Source organism: Neolamprologus multifasciatus, chromosome 7 (assembly GCF_963576455.1).
Source record: "Neolamprologus multifasciatus chromosome 7, fNeoMul1.2, whole genome shotgun sequence".
Taxonomy (NCBI): Eukaryota; Metazoa; Chordata; class Actinopteri; order Cichliformes; family Cichlidae; genus Neolamprologus; species Neolamprologus multifasciatus.
In genome coordinates this window covers 61,953,679-61,971,407 of record NC_140445.1, presented here as the reverse complement: position 1 = coordinate 61,971,407, position 17,729 = coordinate 61,953,679, and the positions used below count along the sequence as shown (strand labels likewise).

General features: G+C 41.0%; 2 pseudogenes across 1 annotated transcript in view; one reads left to right on the top strand and one right to left on the bottom strand.

Annotated features, from left to right (window-relative positions):
• Positions 1 to 17,729, bottom strand: part of LOC146515794 (immunoglobulin superfamily member 22-like) — a 22,929-nt pseudogene extending 5,200 nt beyond the window's left edge. Inside the window, exons 1-22 of the transcript XR_014874833.1 lie at positions 14,489 to 17,729; positions 14,023 to 14,157; positions 13,308 to 13,444; positions 11,069 to 11,168; positions 10,927 to 10,963; positions 10,483 to 10,656; positions 10,108 to 10,245; positions 9,626 to 10,020; positions 9,066 to 9,072; positions 8,243 to 8,345; positions 7,814 to 8,007; positions 6,925 to 7,176; positions 6,021 to 6,146; positions 5,772 to 5,909; positions 4,540 to 4,765; positions 4,389 to 4,469; positions 4,003 to 4,304; positions 3,663 to 3,826; positions 2,748 to 2,869; positions 2,032 to 2,319; positions 351 to 860; positions 38 to 213 (exon numbers count right to left, since the gene is read on the bottom strand). The product of XR_014874833.1 is annotated as an immunoglobulin superfamily member 22-like (transcript). The remainder of the gene's footprint in view (positions 1 to 37; positions 214 to 350; positions 861 to 2,031; positions 2,320 to 2,747; positions 2,870 to 3,662; positions 3,827 to 4,002; positions 4,305 to 4,388; positions 4,470 to 4,539; positions 4,766 to 5,771; positions 5,910 to 6,020; positions 6,147 to 6,924; positions 7,177 to 7,813; positions 8,008 to 8,242; positions 8,346 to 9,065; positions 9,073 to 9,625; positions 10,021 to 10,107; positions 10,246 to 10,482; positions 10,657 to 10,926; positions 10,964 to 11,068; positions 11,169 to 13,307; positions 13,445 to 14,022; positions 14,158 to 14,488) is intronic.
• On the top strand, positions 5,214 to 5,332 carry LOC146515795 (5S ribosomal RNA; annotated as a pseudogene).

Here is a 17,729-nt window from a genome sequence, read left to right as displayed (position 1 = left end):
TATTTCACTCTCCACCCTCTCTCATTGTAGAACCTACCATACACTACTAGGTTACAAGTACACTTGATCATCCCCAGAGGCTTTTCCAGCACCAGAGTGTATTCTACATTGTCTTGAGCGCCACAAGTGGGGATGACTAGAGTGCACACTCCATTAACTGTGCCAAAAGTGAGTGGAGTCCGAGATCATGGATTCCCCTTGATACCAGCAAGCCTACAAAGGGGAGATTTTCTTTACTTGTGGGCAACAGAAGCAAACATCTGTGTGTACAAAGATTGTACGCACAGATGTTTTAAATTTTGCTTCACATATATTATGGGTGCTGACATGAGTAGCCATGTCTTTCATACCAGTGGAGTTGGCAGCTCCTGTTAGGCACAGCTCATGGTGCAGTCATGTCCTCTGAGAACGGCTTAGTCCTTCAGCGGCAGCAGGAAAGTAAGTTTAACATGACTTTGATGTAATGCATATTCCTTCCCCCGAAGGCTGTTGATGCTCTCTTGGAAACACACAGCAGACATAAATAAATCTGAGTAAAGAGCGTGACTGAGACTTTTACCTTTCTCCTTGGCGATGATGAAAGGTTGCTTTGAATCAAAGGGATTCTGTCACCGACTGAATTCTGTGCAGTGACCCTAAAAATAGTACTTCCTTCCTGGAAGCAGTCCAGTAACAGTGCACTTGCTAATGAAAACACACTCGGTCACAGTAAACCAGGAAGCTGTACATAATGTGTTGCCTGATCCTCATCAGCCAGGTCAGGGGTGTGATCCCATTGCAGAGCCACTGTGTCCAGGATCTCCTCCACCAACTGGAGGTTGTTTGGCGGTTGGGGAACATCTGAGTACAGCAGCAGGAGAACAAGAGGAAGAAATTACTGTAAATTTCTCTTGACAGATCTGGGAGTTTGTATAAAGCTATAAAAACAGCAAAAATAGATCTGAAGTGACTTTTTGTTACAGAATACAATCATTAAAGAAGGACAAAGTGGGGAGTAAATAATGAAGCATTCGTCACTTACCTACAGTGTTGGTCAAGTTACTTGAAAAAAGTAATCAGTAATTAATTACTGATTACTTCCCCAAAAAAGTAATCCCGTTACTTTACTGATTACTTATTTTCAAAAGTAATTAATTACTTAGTTACTTAGTTACTTTTTAAAAACATGATTTACAACCTGAATAGGCGATAAAGCGATAGATCTTTCAGCCCAATTCTACTTTTTCTACATAATCCATCATACAAAATGTAATCAAATGGAAAAGTCTCTTTTTAAAACTTGTTTTGTTAGTTTTAATCTTTTAACTTTATGCATGAAGCAAAATTTTAATTATATGCACCATTCTCTGACTGGAAGAAATTAGTTTAACATTTAAACCTATTTTCTGCACATTCCAGCACATACATACATACATACATACATACATACATACATATATATATATATATATATATATATATAGTGTTTACACTCACTCTTTCAGATGCAAGTAAAACACAGCAGAAAATAAATAAAGTCAAAGACTACCGGTCCTTTTGCTCTATTTTCACCTGTAAAGCAGGAGTAGAGTAGGCGGAGGTTTATCCTGGTGCAGGTGTGCCGCAGCGGTCAGTGGAAGGATACCGCAGTTTCTCTGTGAGTTTCCCATTACGTCGTAGCTACTCGGTGCTTGCTTGGAAGTTTAGGGTTTTTTTTCGCTGTAAAAAGAAGTTTTCTTCCCACGCACAACGGACACTAATGTTTTTGTCACTTTTTACGGAATCAAACTCAAAATAAGGTCAGTACTTCCACGCTTTACACGCTGCACGCTCATACTCTCTCCCGCACTCGATATATGATCCATTGTTGATCTGCACACAGCTGTTGTCACGAACATCACACTCGCTTATGTCACGAACATCACACTCGCTTATGTCGCTGTCATGAGACAGTCTCGCAAGAAAATCACGGTTTTAGTAACGCAGTAACGCAGCGTTCCTACGGGAAAGTAACGGTAATCTAATTACCGTTTTTGCAATGTAATCCCTTACAAAATTGGCAAAAACCCCACTATTATGGCCAATACACCTTTTGCTAGCTCAGTGGGCTCCCCCACCCCTTTTTCATTGACAGCTCAGACACGGAAGTGGTACCTCATCTGCTCCTGAGGTCCCACCACTGTGAAGGCGGTACAGGAGACAGGGATCTTAGTGGCTTTCCTCCACGTCTTAGCATCTCCTTGATGAGCTCGTCTCCTTGGCATGGAGGAGTCCACTTTAGAGAAACGGAGGAGTTTGTGGAATCAGATACATTCAGGTTCCTCACTAGGCCGGGAGCTGCTTCAGGGGAAAATTAAATTTGTATACTGTTGAATAAATCAAATATTTAGGTACAGAAATAAAAGGAACATTTACTATAAATAAAAGCTGAACATAAACTCCACATAAAGTGAATTACTCTGTTTTTTTAAATGGCCAACAGGGGCATAAAAAAAGTGAAACCATACATTAGAAATGGCAAAACTTTACACTTAATTTTTGATCTGAGTAAACATTTTCCAAATCACTGGATAAGTTGCTAATTTCAAGTTTTTTTTAATACAGCATGGTATCCATTTAGAGTAAAATATGTGATAAAGCAAATGACTAAGTGGTTAAGACACAAATTCAAAACTCAAAGCTTCAATATGGGAGCCTACATACCGACGGGCTCCATCCTGCTGATTCAGGAAAGAAAATAAACAACACACTGTGAGGGGAAGACGTACGTGCTGGACTTTTAGCCAGCATGAGATTAGAAACGCTGCTGGGAGTGCCTGCAGCAGCCCTGTTTACACTAGTCAATCATACCCCATATCTTCCACCGATTCATACACCATGAAGTTGGTTTCTAGAAACAGTAATAAAGGCTTGAATGTGATAGATGTGAATGTAGCATCAGTAAGGAAGCTAGGTTAGGAGTAGGGGTGGGTTTTTATAATCGATTTATCGATTAAAATCGATTCTGGCTTGGATTACGTAAAATCGATTCATTAAAATCCTGAATCGATTTTTTAATACAAATTTATTTTGCCCGAAATGCCAGAATCTCTGGTGAAATCTCACAAAATTTCAACAACCACCAAACAGCTAAAACAGTAAATGAGTGCAGGAACATGGATGTAACTTCAGAGGTAATGTTCATATGTTGATTAATGGTTTTCTTTCGTTTTTGATGTACTGCAGAATATTTTTATAAAATCCCAGGCCAGGAAAAATCACCTTCATGTGTTTCTGTGTTTTATCTTCAGCTACTTTGACACAAAGGCATCTGCTGTGACGCTCACACCTTTGATAAAGTCTTGCGTGTGTCAGCTTCCTTTTTATAGATACAAAAATATGTAAATGTACTAATCTGAATTATAATATTTCTGACTGTCAAAATTCCCCATATTCAAATCGAAGTGAATCGAATCGAATCGAATTAAATCGAATCGTGGATCGAATTGATTCTGGACCTTGTGAATCGGAATTGAATCGATTCTAGAAATCAGTGACGATACCCAGCCCTAGTTAGGAGTCAGGAGTTTTTAGATAAAATGCTAAAATGGGCACTTCGGCTTGTAACAGTACCACTGATTTCAATAAAAAATTTGCAGTGACGCATGAGATAGCTTGGCTTGGCACGCTGCTCCAAGCCTGACCAGTGAGTAGCTCCTCATGGATTTGCAGCCTTTATTTCTCCTCAGTTCACAGATGTAGCCGTGAACTGAAGCTCCTCCATCACTGGCTGGAGGACTCCAACTCACTGTCATGGTGTTCTTAGTTAAATTAGACACATGATGCTGCGATGCTGTACCTGGAGGCTCTGGATAAAGTCGATTTTAAACAGGTGTCAATAGACATCTCAAATCCAGGATATGAAACTTTTAGCATGGCAATGAAGTGGAACTGCAGTGAACTGTAAACCATAAAGCATTTCTCTTTACCTTTCACCTGTAGTTGGACCTATTTGGGCTGATTTTGATCATGATTAGTGCTCACCTATGGGCTCTCCACCACGGACCTCCTCTGTCTCCAGAGGGTCACGCATTCCCTCTTCATTGATGGCTCTGATGCATGCTAGTATGCATGGCCCTCCTCCACTTTATCATCAGTGAAGGCATTAATGCTACTATCCACTTCTCCAACCCTGTTCCAGGACCTCTTGCCTACCATACAGCAATCGATCACAAAACTGGTGACCTGCTTACCCCCGTTGTCACTCCAAGCCTTCCATTTCATCTTGATACACTTCTCTTACGGCTCAAGAAACTCAACTTTCCCTTGAGGAGGCTTTGGGCAGTCTAAAGAAAGTGATGTGTTAGTTAAATACAAACCTCCATTTGAAAAAGTGCTTTAAATTGATATGATTGTGTGATTTCATCCACCAATCACAATCAGTTGCACGTCAGTAACAGCAGCACCACAGTCGCTCTTGAGACAGCGCATAAATGTGCCACTAATCTTCTCTCACGCATCAAGTAAACATCCAAAGTGAATAAAAAAACAACTGTATCTACATATGATACAGAATGACACCCTTTATTTTAATCCACTTGCTAAGCACCAATGAGGTGCTATTATCTGTCTGCTCCACCTTGGTCCTCTCATCCTCCATAACCTTCACACCATCCTTATACCAGGTAAGCTTAGGATCTGGTTTGCCTTTGAAGAGGATCTAATGGTGGCTGTGTGGCCTGCCTTTACAGTCACAGGCTGAGGCCCCAACAAGTCCAGTGGTCAGACAAATCAATTTCTGGAGGGTCTAGGAAAATGAGATCATATATAAATGGGATTGATTCTCTGCAGTCTTTATTTTTTAGTACGGTTTTTCAAAGCTTTGAGAAAAGCTTTGGTATCCAAAAGAGTAGCAAAGATGACTACAAACTAATAATAAGCATTTTTAGTTCATGTTGACAATGTGTCAGGGGCTAGGTCTGTGATCCAGTGTTTTGAGTTTATTTTGTGTTTTTGATTTTTATTATGTTAGTTTTCCATAATATAAAGTTCTTGTGGTATTACTTAGTTAGGGTTTTGTTTCATCCATGTCTCCATGATTTATGAGTCTTATCTTGTCCTCTATATAGTCTGTCTTGTCCTCATTGTTTTACTTTCTGTAATGCCAGTGCTTTAGTCTCTCCCTATCTTCTCAGGTATTTCATGTCTGCATGTTCCATGTTCTAATTGTCAAGCTTGTGTTGTCATGTTTACATTCTTACGGCTATACCACCCTGAGCACATCTGATCTCGCCTAATCTCGGAAGCGAAGCAGGGTTGGGCTTGGTTAGTATTTGGATGGGAGACTGCCTTGGAATACCAGGTGCTGTAAACTTAGATACATTTCACTGAGTATTGTACTTGTATAATTATCCATCCATCCATTTGCTTCCGCTTATCCTTTTCAGGGTCGCGGGGGGTGCTGGAGCCTATCCCAGCTGTCATAGGGCGAGAGGCAGGGTACACCCTGGACAGGTCGCCAGACTGTCGCAGGGCCCTTGTATAACTATGCATGTGACAAATAAAGAATCTTGTTTCCTGTTTTATTGTGAAAGTCCCTGTGCAGTGTGCCTAGTTTTGCTTCCTCTTGTCTCGTTAGGTCTGATTTGTCCCAGCTGTTCCCCATAGAAATAAACCACAATGGAGTTTGAAAAAAAAAAATGGGCGTGTGTGTTTGGAGGATGTGTTTGTGCACGGAGGTTTCGTGGGGGGGGGATTTTTCATGTAAAACAAAGGGGGACCTAGCAAAACAGTTTGGGAACCACTGCACTAACCTGCAATACTGGGCACAGCCTCACTTTCAGCCCCTTTACCTCTGAATGTGTACTTGCTCTCATGGGACTCATTCACACCAGAGAAGATTAGTTTGTGCACAGCTCCCTGTTTTACCACCTGAACTCCATCAGCCTCAAAAACTGTTGAATTTAACACAAAAGGATGGATGAAAAAGACAAAAAAAATTGTCAAATTTACATTTCAATATTAACAGCTAACGAGTCTTTTATCCAGTTCTGCGTTATCTCCTACCTCCACCCCCTTCAGCAATACTCCATCCACCTTCTCATCAGCAAGAACAACACTCGGCTCTGCAGGGGAGCCTGTCGAACACTGAACATCTGACATACAACTCTTCAGTGAGACAAAACGCTCTGGCAACACACAGAGAAAAAGAACTTAGAGAGAATTAACATTCATAGAATTAATTATTAATCAGTTATGCCGTGTTGTTAGATTTTTACAGTTTTTTTTCCATTGCCTTGGCTTTGGCTGATTCAAAAACGTTAGCTGGAATCTGCAAAAGAAACATCCGTTTTACTCTCTAAAATATGCTAGTAGTATTTTACATCCAAAATGATCCATCTTATTGTCAGAAGCTGAAAGGTGGAAGTCACGAGCACGACTATTGTAAAACATATCTACAGAAATTGAGAGCAGTAAGCAATTTGTGAACATGGTGGAGTCTGCTCAGATAAAAATTCTGCAGGGGTAACAGCCTGAAAGAGGAGGAAGGATGTGTGGGAGTGCAACAAGGGAGAGACAAAAGAATATGGGAAGTTACAGAAGAGTGAAGAAGATAGATCGCCATACTTGCAAGTCTTTCCACTGCAGTGTTGCAAAGGAGAGAGCACTGGGTGCTTGCCTGATAGGAATCTGTGGCTAACAGTTCAACAGTTGGAGCACTTACTCTCACCACTTCTCTGTTGCTGTGCAGTACTATAATAATACACACAATAGGCCTGTGTTTTGTTTCCGCAAAGCATCTTTTTTGGCACTGACACTCTGTTTTGTTCTGAACAGCACTGTGCTATTTTTCTATTTCTCTGTTGCTGTATTTGCAGTTTACTGCATTGTTTGATCGGTGGAGGAACACATGCACTTTCACCTCATAGTCCAAGAAAATTTAAGTGTTCAGAGCAGAATTCTTACCAGCCACAGTGACTTTAGCAGACTTGACATATTCGCGTGTATCGTTGTCCTGAGTGCAGACAACAGAGTACTCTCCCTCATCTGCCGCTGACACTCTTCTATAATAACCTCGGCCCTTTTCCCCTCACTCATGAAGATGTAGCGCCCGCTTGCTGTGATATCACACCCATCCTTCAGCCTGCGAATGTGCACGTCCTTGGAGCTCATCTCACACTCCAGGCGGGCTGTGCTTCTCTCATGCACACAGACATTCTGGTAAACTTGATGGGAATGCCTATATAGAATTAAAACAGAGGAAGAATGAAAATAAGAGAGACAATTTAGTGCTAATGTGGACTTTATTAGCATACTACACTTACAAAGTTTTAGTAATTTTAGAAGTAGAAGCACAGACACTGATGATTACAAGGTGAACGTACGAACAGAATTTAAATGCTCTTGCACTTATTAGGCTTGTTCTTTATATTCAGCCCCAGAAAAAAAAAAAGATAGAGCGTACTCATATTCATGAATAACTATAATTAACACAACCTCAATTGCTATGCTTCTCTTGGTGCAAACCCAGAGGACAGCCACATGTCCTTGTAAAGATATTTACATGCCCCAACTTGCACCTTGGGCAAGTAAATGTCTTGTTAGGCAGAGCTGTAATAAATGAGCTTGTTGTGAGCAGGGATTTGGTTGGATTACTTTCAACTGAGCACTAGGAGGGAGGATTTATTGCACTCCCCATACATCTTCATTTGAAAAACAGGGAAGATGATGTTGTTTTGCATAGCTACGAAGGAGCGAAGCTTCTAATCTCAGGGGAGGAAAACAAGGCAGTGGCAGCTCATATCTCAACTGTGAAGGTTTGTTTCCCTAGAAATATTAGCTCCAACAAGACAGCTCTGTTGGGAAAAACAAAACAACAAAAACAATGGTAAATAAAAAGCAGCAAGGTGGCAGTGAGGTCTCCAGTGCTGATTGTATAGTTTCTAGCGTCAGTGGCTTTCATATCCTTAATCTTTAAGGTGTAGGTCAGACCATCCTCATACAGAGAGACATCAGACTTTTCATCTCTTTCCCTCCCCTTTCCTTTACCTGCAAAAACAAAAAACACTTCTGGGAAAACTATTTCCACATTCCAGTGTTTTATATTTCCTCAAACAATGGCAGTATACTGTATCTGTGGTTGCCTTTTTTTGGAGTAACTGAGATGTTAAGAAATTCAGGAAATGATCTTTAAAAAGCATTTTCAGTGTCATCCTATATGCGATATCATATGATAGTGTAAAAGTGTAATTAAATCCTATGATTCTCTTCCTGAACTACACACTAACCTTCCATATTAGGGGTCGATCTGTTTTCTTGGAAAGATGGACCTCGAACACAGCAGTCTGTCGCTCATTTACTCTTTTTTGGCTTGAAGTCAGACACGACTTTAAGCAGTTCATTTGAATGAGATATAGCAGAAGACAAGAAGGGTTTTTATTGATCAGTCAAGTAAACATATCCAAGGATTCCAAGCCAACTAGCTATGGATCTGGGGGGAGGGGGGGGGGGGTTGACATGTGGGTTTTTGAGTAATATGAACTAAGTGAGAAAGTCTGATCTCTGGGTCAAATAAATACTGACACTGAATGGAGGGGATAAAATAGCACGGTGGCACGGTGGTTAGCACTGTTGCCGCACAGCAAGAAGGTCCTGAGTTCAATTCCACCATCAGGCCGGGGTCTTTCTGTGTGGAGTTTGCATGTTCTCCCCGTGTTTGCGTGGGTTCCCTCCGGGTACTCCGGCTTCCTCCCACCGTCCAAAGACATGCAGCTTGTGGGGATAGGTTAATTGGAAAATCCAAATTGCCATTAGGTGTGAATGTGAGCGCGAATGGTTGTCTGTCCCTGTGTGTTGGCCCTGCGACAGACTGGCAACCTGTCCAGGGTGTACCCCGCCTCTCGCCCTATGACAGCTGGGATAGGCTCCAGCCAGTGTTGCCAACTTAGCGACTTTGTCGCTATATTTAGCGAGTTTTCAGACCCCCTAGCGACTTTTTTTTTTAGAAAAAAAAGTCGCTAGGGGGTATTAAGAAATCATGTCAAAATAGAAAATATGTTGTTCTGCTCTAGAAAATCTGTCACATTTGATTGTTTATTTAACTCAACATGGAAGCTATGTTTTTACCCAAGGCAAGCATGAAACACATGACACATTTTTGTTTGTGTGTGTGTGTGTGTGTGAGTGAATTTTAGTTTTGTACACAAACATACCAAAGGAAACAATCAGAATTTTTTTTTTAGAAAAAAAGTCGCTAAAAAAAGACGTGAAAGCGCGTATGGCTTTTACTCTCAACGAGCAGCGGGTGCTGTAACGCAGTCAGTTCTTCTTTTACTCTTATGCTGTTTTGTGGATCACAAGGTTTAAAACTACTTATAAACACACACACACACAAAGTAACTCCACCAGAGTGCCTATTTCGGGTCACTTTTGCCGGTCGAAGCCCGGATAAAGGAGCAGGGTTGGAATTGTGACATTAAAAAAAACAATAATTGCTAAAAGAAATTTAATTTGTAGTTCTAAATAAATTCTAACTGCATTTAGGACGTTTTTTACTCACTTCATGTCTCTTCCACGATGTTATTTCTCTCTCTAACAACATAGGTTACAATTACATTAGCATGACCAATTATGCAAATTAGGTGATGACATCATTTAGCGACTTCTAGCGACTTTTAGGACAACCAATAGCGATTTTCCTTACTGAGGAGTTGGCAACACTGGCTCCAGCGCCCCCCGTGACCCTGAAAAGGAGTCGCGGGGGGCAAAGAAGGTCCTGAGCGAATGGATGGATGGTTAAGTAATGACAAATGTAAAGAAAGCTTGTAAAAAGGAGCATGTAAATGGGGACAGTAAATACAATGAAATCTGTATTATGAGCAGTGAGAAGGAGTCCCGAGTTCCACTCTGCACTTGCCGAAAGTCTCTTGTCTCCAACCTGCAGAGTGTAGGTGCCCGTGTCACTCAGGTGCACACAATAGAAATGCATAGCATGTGCTTAGTTCCCATCAGTTTCACTTCATATTTCCCACGAGAGTACTGGACCCACTGCAGCTCTGCGCCCTGAATTGCAAGCACAACGCTGAGATGAGGGGAGAAATCACAAGTGGTTTATGTCATGGTAACATTCATAAATAAGCAGACTTTGACACTGAACCAGAAAACTGATGTGCTTTGCCAAAAACCACTACTGATCCTGATGTTTGGATCCTTCAGTTCTAAGACAGTGTCGAACACGACGTCAACTTTGGCAGTGATGTCTTCCAGGGGCTTCAAGACACGCACCATCTTGTAAAACATATCAAATGTAGAAATACTTAAATAATGACATTTTGAATTATTTCCCATCTTCACATCAGCTGACTTTTGCTTTCTAACTTAACTTTGTCGCCAAGTTGTGTAAACTTTTCTCAGTTCTCCCTTGCTCTATTTTAAGCTGTTTTTTAAAAAATATCATATCCCAAACCTGTTCATCTTTATTTGATCCTGTGTCATGTGTACAAGCTCTCTGCGTCACAGGTCTACCTCCACCTCCACTTTCTTCTTCATCTCCTTGAACTTCTCGAGAATGCCTCTGATGTTGCTGAAGCCATACTTGGCACAGATCCCCCCCAGTCCTTCTTGTCAGCTCCAGCCAGGATCTTTAACATCTCCTCCTCTGTAGGTGGCTTCTTCTTCTCCCCTCTCTTCTCCATACCTCTGCAAAAGAAGAAATATCACACAGGAAGCAGTTATACAGGTATATACTATGCTTGTTTGCATGCATGACATAGAATATGAATATGTGCGATAGTAGCTGAAAAGAATCTTCCTCAGTTCCACCAGCAACTCTTTAGATCTTGTCCTGTGGGTATTTCTGGATACATGCAAAAACATATATCTGGCAATTGATCAGAGAGTGCTCCATCACAACTTGACAGGTTCTAGGGGTGTCACAGCTAGTATTAGACAACATGCGTGTGCTCCTGCTGCTTCTCCAGCATCTTTTTGAAGTCCATTGGTGGGTCTGGAAACAAAGAGAAAGCAACTTTCACCTGAGGCACTAGGAGAAAACTGGAGGCAAACTGTGCTGATGGCTTCCAAACAACCCTGTACGATATGGCTGGCTTACTTTCTGTAACACGGAGTGATATGGAGAAGGCGGCATCTCTGTGCTTGTTGGAGGCAGTGCACTTGCAGACATCAGCATCCTCCAAGGTCAGATTTTTGATCTAATTTGGAGAGAAGGTATTAGACATTAGGTAAATGACTAATGAAGGAAAAAGCAACGTGTCTAGTTACAGTGAGACGTTTCAAACTGTCATTCAGGTCATTTTTATCCCACTGCAGTACCCATTTTAAGCAGTAGAAGGCAGTGGCATGCTAGGAATAACTCCTCAACACACAGTATTGGAACTTAACAGTCATCCCTTACCAGAGAAACAGATGGCAAGGGGAGATGCATATGTCAGCACCCACAAGTTAATTGCTTTATAATAGCTATTTAAGCTTCAGTTAAGCTCCCCGGCTGGTACAGAGAAAGCACTAAATCCACTGTGGAGTGGTTATAGATAAAAGGTTCAGTGAGAGTTTTTTTCCCCGTCCTATCTACTTTTCCTCATGATGCATGGTGTGTCATCTCACTTGACAGCACCAAAACGGGGGAGCTGTTCAGCTTAATGATAGGCTGTACAGAGATACCACGCCCAGAAAGAGAGTTCACCTTTTAAAGCAACACATTTTTATTAGATACCCTAAACTTCCAGATAGTGATGATGAAATTACAGTCTTAACTTAAAAAATTAATGGCATGATTTATTTGTCAATAGAGTAACATTCAGTGAAAAACGTGAGAGTACACAAGTACATGCAAAGCTACAGTGAATACTACTTACATGTATAGTGTTAGATGACTAAAATTAAACAGGGATGCTCATCAGATATAACACAAGCTTAACATTAGTCAGCAGCAACACAATGACAGTGAACAAAATCCTTTAATGTTTTAAAATATCACATAAAAATTTTATCTTTTTCTTCTTCTACTTTCAGCTGCTCACTTTAGGAGTTGTCACAGCCCATCATCTGCCTCCATCTTACCCTGTCTCTAGGGCATTCTCCTCTGCCACACCAACAGTCTGCACGTCCCTCTTCACTACATCCACGAATCTCCTCTGTGATCTTCCTCTTTTCCTCCTGCCTGGTAACATCCTGGTCAAATATATCACAAGCCCTCCTCTGCTCACGTCCAAACCACCTCAGCCACACTTCTCTAACTTTGTCTCCAAACTAGGGATGCAACGATACCAATTTTTTCAAACCGATACGATACCGATACTTGGATCTGAGTACTTGCCGATACTGAGTACAAAAACCGATACTTCTACCACACACACACACACAAATGCAATGAATTGGAAGACAGGTTTTATTTTATTCTCTGCCGGTAAAAAATAGAATCGTAATAAAAATGACCACAAAAAAAATTTCAAGTGAAAAATAAGCACTTCTGTTAAATTATTGCGCAGTATCCACATTGTAATTTAACAAAATATCACTGAACTATTGGCACTGTCTCGAGCTTTCAGAATAATAAATAAACACTTCTGTTTGGAATAAAATAAATACAAATTAGGTTTGAGAATAAAATAAACTTTTAAATTATTGCAGAGTGTCCAATTTCATATCTCGGCTCGAGTATGCTGAGAAGACGGTTCAATCCTATGCTTTCCACGACCGGCATTGGCTGGTCATCCAGAGCGATAAAATGAGTCAGAGCCTCTGTTATTTAAACTGCCCGTGGATTTTCTCTTGACATTTTTCATCGCTTTTCCAAAACCTGAGTTAAAGTTGGCTGTTCCGGTCCACACTGCTGACATTTTGTTTAGCCTAGCTACAGCAGCCTCCAGTTTCTCTTTTTTATCTGGAGCCGCCAGTCTCACTCGCCTAACCCTGTGCCTGTTTAGTGCGGGATGTCCCCCTAGTGGCCAATCTAAAAAACTACAACAGAAATGACAAGCCACCCTCTGACTAATGAAATAAGTTGGTATCCGTTCATGGTATCGGTTAACTTTTACGAGTATGAGTACACACACATTTTACAGTATCGGCCCCGATACCCGATACCAGTATCAGTATCGGTGCATCCCTACTCCAAACCATTCAGCCTGAGCTGAACCTCTGATGTATTCATTTCTAATCTTGTCCATCCTAGTCACTCTTAATGAAAATCTTAACATCTTTACCTCTGCGACCTCCAGATCTGCCTCCGGTCCTTTTTTTTCATACATCATGGCAGGTCTAACTAGTATTTTGTAGATCAAATTTCCAATTAGGCCAAGGATAAGTCCTGTAGTTTTACAGTGTCAAACCTTCAGTATATGCTGCTTGTCGATGTTGCCATGGGAAGATTTTGTTGCCACACACAGTGGGAACCCACTAGCTCGCTCCCAGCTCACACTGGGCTGTGGATTCCCAGTCACATTCGCCTTGAATGCAGCATTGTCACCTATGAATGACAAAAAAAAGATCAGGTTAAGATTTATATTTTGCTATAACATAACATTAAATGATTTAGGATCATCATTTTCTGCTTTCCTTTTGAGACAAGTAGCTGTAGGGTCATCCCATGAATGATAATAGCCTGGCTACTCTGCAGTATTCTGCATATTGCGATGGGCGAGCTTCTGCAGGTCTCTTAATCTATAATTTACAGGTAGAGGTAGAGTGAATCAGATTAAAACACGTAGATTTTATGCTAAAACTGCACTAGTATTCAGCACAAGCAGCAAATGCTTTCTTCAATAGAGGTGATGAGAACCATAAAGTAAAGCTCAGTAAGAAAAAATGTTTACCTAAAGTTTTCACATCACACGAAACTTTTGTTTCCCAGTAGAGTTTTGTTTGTGTCATCCAGTGTTTCCAGGCAAATCATGGACAAGTGTCTAAATTTGGCTGATGCACGCTTTTCTTATAGTCTCAAGGGCACTTGTTTGCAATATAATGTGAGGAGAGATTCTGCAAGAGGCAAAGGGCATTTTGTAAAATTTCAAACTGCTGTGGAATGAAAAGAATGGTTCACCTCACCCTCTTGGGCAGTGATGGGGCGTAGCTTCACTTCAAAATCTAGGACAGACTCTCCCTCTGGGATTTGGGGGGATTTTTCTACCTGGTTGAAGGACTCCACCACAGCGGAGGTCTTACATTGAACCCCAGAGTGCTCTAAAGGTGAGTCAAGTACATCCCCAGTAAGACTATAAGAATATTGTACAAACAGGCAACCTAAGTGTTTCTTTTTCCTTTTTTTAGAAAGGAGAAGAGAAAAAAGAAATGAGGCCTGACTCAGTGCTGAGAAGTCTGCAGTAGGTAATAAACTTTATTTTTGCTCTCTACATTAGGGGATTCGACATGGTTGTTGAAGCAAATCATTGATGTTAGTTAATTATGCTGCTTTTGCTTATAGCATTCCTTCCTTGCCTGTCTCATAATACCAAAGATTTAGCGCTAAGACTGCCAGAATGAAGGAGGATCTCCTTACATGCAAGATCCCTACCCTCTGCGCTCCTTGCCAAGCCCTGAGCCACCTTAGGATACTTGGTGGAGCTCATGGAGGAGGTGAAGGTGGACGAGCTGCAGGAAGAGGTCATCTGCCTCTCTCACATGTTGCTTTGACCCCGGAGGTCTGGAGGAGCTCTGATACTATGATGATGGTGATGTAAAGGTGAGGTGAACTGCACCGATAGAGATGTGAAAGTATAGTTTTGCAAATAGCAGACGGTAATTACGATATTGGGCTCCCACCTCCGTGGGGTTAGGTGCAACATCATTTAACTCTAGTGGATAAGAGGGGACAAAGGCACATCCTTGCCAACTGATACAGTGATACATCTAATATCCTATATTGTGACTTAACAGGACAAGCAGAAGAACCGCTAGCCCTGTGCTCATGCTTATATACCTGAATGTGTTTAGGTCTATATAAAAGTGTGCCGGTTGCCTTTAACACATTCTTCCTGTGGTGATTGGGTGTGTGTTCCCAAAAGCATGCGAGATTGTAACTCACCTCCCTTCCTCTGCTCATTCCCTGTCCTTTTCTTGCTTTGTCATCCCCCTTTCAGCAGCGACTACAATAGGCCTTTGCCTTTTCCAGTCTCACACCAAGATCCAATTAAAAAGGTAATCCACACACCTCCTGTGTGAGATAAAGCATTGTGTTTGTATCACTGATGAACTGTGCTCCTTCTTTCTTACTTTGAATTTGGATTTCTCCCTCATGCCCAGCCCTCATTTCTTTTCACATGTGTAGCTGTGTATCTACTTCTTTGTGTGGACATAATAAATACACACTATGAGAAGCTGAAGGAACAATACTGGACATATAAAACCTCCGTGAAAGTATGAGCAAATGTCAAGCTCTGTATACTGTTACCTAATAGATAGGATTGTTTTTTAACAAAAGAAAAGAACCGAACATGCATTTCACTACACGTGAGCATGTTTACATGTGAGCTAGTGTACAAATCCAACCTCTTTTCCTCACCCTGAGTTTTGCATGTAAATTTCACTTTAAAAGCCAAAGAAATGAGCAATTAACCTCAACATGAGTGATAAAAAATGTAAATCCAAGAGGTTTATGTAAGTTTTGCCTCCTGCAGCAAATAACTACACATTGAGAGCTAATTAGCGCCGTAAGCTTTGATACCTGCCATAGAGAGTCGTTTTTAAGCAGCCCCAGCAAACTCTTTGATGGTATAACTCTACAGTCTAACCGAGTAGCAAGTGACTGCAAGCTACAAAGTGCTGAACAGGTTGCTGTCTCACTGCAAGTGGAACACAAGAACGTCTTTTCTCCCTGCCTACTTCTCTGCCTCTTTGTTCAGTGTCCTTGATCTCTCTCTCTCTCTCTCAGCAGCCAGCATAGCAAATTGCAAAAGGATTTTTATTCCCCCCTTGGCTCGATTATTTCAGAAAAAAAAAGAGACACACAGCCAACCAAACTTACTTGTTACAAAGCTTTTAGTTTTTCATAGATTTAGCCTGTGCCCAAGGTTTCTGGTTATACTGCTTCCAGCCCAAATGTCTCCTCTTATGATGTTCTTAATCCACACAATGCTCCACGCTCTGTGGGATCCTGCCAGTTTGGGCTCCACATTTTTCTCGAGTCTTTTTTGGTGCATGAGCCATGATAGGGCACTCAGATTGAACCCCTGCTGTGTCCTGTCTCTGGACAAATAAGGCTGTGATCTGTTCTGGGTTATGATTGCTGAGGCTACACGCAGTTGGGCCATAATGCTAATATTTCCCACAGGTCGCTTTGTTTGATGGTACTCTGTGGGCTATTGCAGGCATTAATGTTCTCCAAAGAGCTTGTGCTGACAGAGAGTTTCTAGCAGCCTCCATTTCTGATGAACATTTTCCTTTCTGCTTGGGTGTCAGAGGTCTCGGTATATCATTACAAGTGGAAAATGTATGTACATCTAGCAATGATACATCCATTAACCAATACATTATCATCCTCTGCTCTCAGACCGTGCGTGTCCTTGTGTGCTCTTCAGGATGTTAAAAAGCTTGGCTATACCATGTGCCGAGAGCTGCAGTGTGTCTATCACTCCAACACAGGATAAACTGCTAAACTGTAGACTGTAATAATATAATACAATATAATATAATATAATGAAGAGAAACGGTACAGCACCCCCATCCCCCCTTCTTTTTTCCAATTGGGGCAATGCCTGCGGCATTTAACAGAGGAAAAAGAAGAAGTCTGTATGAATTCCACTGAGGTCACACCCTTGATGTTTTTCTGCAAATTTGCAAAAAGAAAGAAAATCACACTTTACACTTTTCAAAAAGATAACGTGTGGGCAAAAAAATGTATTTGTCGATTCCAGTATGGCAGATAAGGAAAATTACTGATAGAAATAATAATATTTGAACACATCATTACATTAATAAAAACTTTAAAATGTCATATGCATGTTTTTCCTCTTCATTGTATGTCCTGTTCTTCTTTGTCTGCCCTAGTTCCTAAAAAACAGATACTGAGCAAAGGCCCATTTACAGCTCATTGATTTTACCAGGTACCACTTTTGTCTTCTGAACTAAATCATTCTTTGCAGCATAGATTCAAAAAGTTGCTAAAAGAAAACCCTCATTCATTAGAAATTTTAGTCTATATCGAGATGCTAACACCTCAAAGTTGATGCAGATTTTTCTGTTTCACATCAATGATGCAAACTGTCCCTTTCAACCGAATCCCAAACATGCGCTATTGAACTGAGATGTGGTTACTGTGGAGGCTATCTGAGTAAAGCGAACTCACTGTCATGTTCAGAGAAGCAGTTTGAGTTTGATTTGATTTGTTCAGAGACAGAGACCAGTCAGTCACTTGAAAGTTTCTCTTTTTGGAGGATTCATTGTAAACCCTCGAGATAATTGTGGGGTAAGATCAGCTGATCAGCAGTTTCTGAAATACTCAGGCCAGCCTTCCTGTCACCAACAACCCTTAGAGGTATTTAAATGATCTTTATTCCCCATTCTGATAATCTGTTAAAGTTCAGCAGGTCATCTTGATCATGTCTACATCGCTAAATGCATTTAGTTGCTACCATATAATTAGCTATTCTGGATACACTGTGTTTTTGGGACATTTTTTACATTTTCATGCTAATTCTGCTATTGCTATAAAGGATCTGAAAAAAAATCACTGCTGATGATTACTTAGCTAAAAAGTAGTTTAGAAAGTAGCACATGAAAAAGTGAGGGGATTGCACAATGAGATGAGAGTAACTCAA